The sequence below is a fragment of the Bison bison genome, unplaced genomic scaffold (assembly GCF_000754665.1).
Source record: "Bison bison bison isolate TAMUID 2011002044 unplaced genomic scaffold, Bison_UMD1.0 scf7180017864316, whole genome shotgun sequence".
NCBI classification, from domain to species: domain Eukaryota; kingdom Metazoa; phylum Chordata; class Mammalia; order Artiodactyla; family Bovidae; genus Bison; species Bison bison.
In genome coordinates this window covers 2,266,487-2,271,459 of record NW_011494888.1, presented here as the reverse complement: position 1 = coordinate 2,271,459, position 4,973 = coordinate 2,266,487, and positions in this window count along the sequence as shown.

Here is a 4,973-nt window from a genome sequence, read left to right as displayed (position 1 = left end):
GATCTCAGTCGGGTAAATTCCTACCCACCATTTCTCAGAGAGGCCACCTCCCCAGCTGCCCTGTCCATATGGAAGCTCCCTGTCACTTCATGCACGGTGACGGCCACGCCCCACATTAAACGACGACTCCTCGTCCCACTAGGCAGTGGAACCCTGGCCAGGTCTGGTTGCCCTCCTGCCCCGGCACAGTGCCCGAGAGGCAGCTCTCCACGTATTTCTGGAACCTACGACGGATTACAGTGTCAGGGACATCACGACGTTTAACAGAAAATGTATTACGGGGACTTTCCCTTAAAGCTGTATGATCCGTGGCTTTGCAGCTGAAAACGGGCAGGTTGGGTACCAGGAACTCTGAGTGCTGTCCAGCCCCTTCAGTCCCTGGGGGCAACCAGACCCTTCATGAGCTCCTCTGGATAAAGTGTTTTCCAGAAACACAGCCCCTGAATTAGAAGCGGCATGGACACGATGCCTGAGCCCCGGCCTGAAACTGGGGCACCGACTCCATCAACGCACGCAGCATCCATAGGGAACAGCGTCCATGCCAGCCCCACTGCCTCCCTATCACTGCAGCTAATACATAATTTATTCAGAAGTTGTGAAGCAAAAAGAATGACATAAGAAGCTGACCCAACTCTGAGTTGCCAGTGGCTTTTTAGGCCACAAGAGGGAGATGTTTAAACTCCAGTTCAACATAAAGAAACAATTAGAAGAAATTGGCAATCATAAGGTTGGCCAGATGGACACCTATTTATATGATGTTGACTCCGGAATTCCATTTATTTTTAAACTACAAAAATTCCAATTCTTTTTGTCTGCAATGTAATTTGCATTTTAAATGGCGTTCTTAAAGATAGAGAATTGTCTGCCTTAAAATCCAATTTTAAGTCTAACTAGTGTGCGGAAGTGTAAGTATTCAACGAAGTGACAGAGACGAAAATTCTTTTCTAAATGAATCTTTTTTTTCTAAAACAGCCTCAAGGACGAAATCAGCTTTCTTTAAAAACTTACTGCTTCAGGAAACAGACTCCAAGACACGGAGAACAAACCTATGGTTGCCAAGGGGGCGGGGGTGGGGGGCTGGATTGGGAGTGTGGGGTTGGCAGATGCAGACTATTACAGAGAGGACGGATCAACAAGAGCCCACTGTGCAGCACAGGGATTCCATTCAGTATGGTGATAAACCACAGTGGGAAAGAGTACGAAGACGACTATATATACTTGCACAACTGAATCACTTTGTTGTACACCTGAAACTAACATAACAGTGTAAATCAACCATAGTTCAAAAAAAAAAAAAACAAACTTAGTGTTTCTTCCACTAATTTAAAATATTTAAGCACCTGTGCCAATCACGATTTTTATTTATTTATTTTCGGCATGCTGCACAGCTTGTAGGATCTTGGTTCCCCGACGAGGGACTGAACCCATACCCACAGCAGTGGATGCGCACAGTCCCAACCACTGGAGCACCAGGGCATTACCTATCACAGAATTTTAAAGGAAACGGACAGCCTGCGGCTTGAGAATCTATTAAGAGCGCCAAGTCTAACCACTGACGTGCTTACCTACCATGAGTTCATCTATAGTCGCTGCACCTTCCAGCCCCCCGGCTGCCCCGAGGCCATGGGTGAGGTGTTGAAAGGGCCTGACCCAAGGGCAGAAGAAGGCTTTCTGAGAAGCACACGAGAGAGTTGAGGGGTGCTGTGATGGAGCCAAACGACCGTGAGGAGGACAACACTCGGGGGTGTCGAGCAGTCCAGGTTCCTTGCTGGGAGCGTCATAAGGATCAGCCAGTGATGATGCCTCAGTTCAGGGATGAGAAAACTGAGGCTCAGAGAGAAGGTCTGAGGGTCTTGTATTGAGTGTGGGGCTGTGACTTGAACCCCACCCTTGAACAGAATTCCAGTCAACTGTCAAGTCTGAGGGTTGCTCAGATCACTGGGCCCTGGAGAACATGTGCCCAGTCGCTAAGTTGTGTCCAGCTCTTTGCGACTCCATAGACTGTAGCCCACCAAGCTCCTCTATCCATGGGATTTCCCAGGCAAGAATACTGGAGTGGGTTGCCATGCCCTCCTCCAGGGGATCTTCCCCACCCAGGGATCGAACCTGGGTCTCCTGTGTCTCCTGAATCACAGATGGATTCTTTACCACTGAGCCACCTGGGAAGTCCCCAGGGAATAGATTCTTTCCTATAATGGACCAGTGCTGTATGCTGTTACCCTATTGAGAAGAGCAGGATTCGGCCAAGGTTCTCTTCTTCCCCTAAAACATTCTGCCCCAAGAGGAGAGAGGAAAGCCTTCATGGCGTCTCAAAGGCAGCTATTTCTGGGATGGCTGTCAGTGAACAGTAGATGGGGTAAAGATGCCGGCTTTCTGCTGACTCAGCAGTGTGATGTCAAGGCTTGTGGGAGCCCAAGCTCACCTGAATCTCCATGAACACACATCATTTCAGGCTCCTAGGAAGTGGTGGAACGCGCTCGAATCAGATGAGTTGTAAAAATTCCTGCGCTTTCCTGTAGCTGCCCAGAGCCTCAGCATGTGTCTTGAGTGTGTCCATGGGATGCGAGGAGACAGCTTAAGATCGTCTTCCTGGCTCAGGTGGCAACGGCGGAGTCAAACCCTCCTGCTGCTGACCGCCTGTGTCTGCGGTCGTTTGCTCCTGACCCTGCTCTCACCCCGACTCCTAACAGTGTGTCAGGAACAGGCTTTTTATTTTTAAATCTTGTATATTTTTGCAACCCCCTGCAAGTGCTGAATTGGTTAATATTTTACATCTGCTCAGTTCATATTTTATAAAATAACTAGTTCTTTAATACTGGCATTAAAGAATCCTTGTTACATGATTGGGGGGGAACCTAAAAAACAAACAAACCAATTTTGGGGCTCCTTTAAGTACTTGGAGAACATTGCTGGTTTTTCTTATCAGAACACCTGTAAGAAAATGGCACTCCTAAATATGATTACATGACCATTTCTCACCCTTTATATTTTTCCTGGTGCACAGCACATATTTATTGATGAATGAAGCACCTGGTGTTCGGGCTCAGCTTGGTCGGGACACAAAGCCAGACGAGGATGAAGATCGAGGCCAGTTGTGACAGTGCCTGCCCTGTGGACACTGAGGTTAGAGCCACAAGACACTGGGGCCAGGATGACTGATCCTCGGGTGAACCAACTTCCACAAGTCACTCCGGGGAGATATATTGTTCTTTCTCCCTAGGCTGGCACGTGCGGCTCCTAAGGAGACCAGGAGCCTTAAATATGCAGGCTCCTATTTAATAGAAAATAAAACACCAGTGGCCTACAGACACTTTTTTACAAGTTTAAAGTTTTCATCCAGAAACTGCTGTCATGTGCTTTCATCAGCAACATGCTGGAATATTTTTTCCACTGGCATGAGAGTCATGACTCCCATTCCCTTTTTCCTGTCAATTTTCAGCAGTCTATCTCCTGTCTCCCACGGCCAAGCATTTGTTTTGGAACATGACCCTTCAGTGTCACTGTAACAATACCTGAAGATGCCGCAGAGTGCTGTCCCCAGAGATGCAGAAGACATGCCCTTCCCTGACGGAGCAGACATCGCAGTGGGGGTGGGAGGGCAGCAGAGGGGGCGTGGGGGGACTGGTGTGAACAGCACTCTGGGAGCGGGAGATGACGTCCCTCCGGGGCAGCCTTGAGGGAAAACGGGAGGCATCAAGGAGGGCTGCACACAGAGGACCGCGCTGACGCAGGTCCTGGAAGAACAAGCGGGCGTGACGCCGCAAAGCTGAGCGGTGCATCTGGGACGAACCAACAGCCCGGTTTGCCCGAAAAGTAGGTTATTTCAGGGAGCTAGTGGAGATAACACTGCTCTGGGGGAGATGAAAATGCTCTGCGAGAACTCTGTTTGAGGAGAAGTTTGGATTTAAGTCAACAGGCAGCGGGGACGCCTTGCTAATCCCTCAGCAGGGGAGCTGTGGGTCAGATAGCCACCACGGTTTTGCTGTGGGGCACTTCTGAAAGAAAGACACAAACTGCGGACCAGCTGGCTGCCCTGGACATCTTGTTCATGTCAAGGACAACTCAGCTCTGCTGCTGAACTGGCTGTCCCGTATCGCCTGCATTTGTTTTTCATAATGTTTGATTTTCACCTAAGAATTTTAAGTTGAAATATAGTTGATTTACAATGTTGTGTTAGTTTCAGGTGTAGAGCAAAGTGATACACAGACGCACACACATATACGTTCATCCATATACATATATGGCTTTCCCGGGTGGCTCAGTGGTAAAGAACCTGCCTGCCAATGCAGAAGATGTGGGTGCAATCCCTGGGTCAAGACGATCCACTGGAAGAGGAAATGGCAACCCACTCCAGTATTCTCATCTGGAGAATCCCACGGACAGGGGAGCCTGGCAGGCTACAGTCCACGGGGTCTCAAAGAGTCGGACAAGACTGAGCAACCAAATGACATTCTTTTTTGGATTCTTTTCCATTATAGGTTATTACAAGTCCTTGTGCTACACAGTAGGTCCTTGTTGTCCGTTTTATACATAATAATGTGTATACGTTCATCCCAAACTCTTAACTTCTCTCTCTCCATCCCTCGTATCCGCTTTGGTAACCATAAATTTGTTTCCTGTGACTCTACTTCTGTTTTGTAAATAAGTTCCACACATAAGTCAGATCACACAGTATTTGTCTCTTAGAATGATCATCTCTAGATCCATCCATGTTGCTGCCAATGGCATGATTCTCGTTTTCACTGGTTGCCCTTTCCACATGAACACTGCTGTGTACATGGCACGGAGGCTGTAAAGCGCTGCTTAAGGAACCCTCATCAGAAGACTGGCAGTGACATGCATGGGCCTCACAGGAATTGTGCTGAGCGATGGAAGCCAGATTCAGAAGAGGACAGACTGTGGGAACATGTCCACAGGACATTCCGAGAAAGCCCAGATGGCAGCGGTGCAGACCAGTGTCCCCAGGCCTTGGG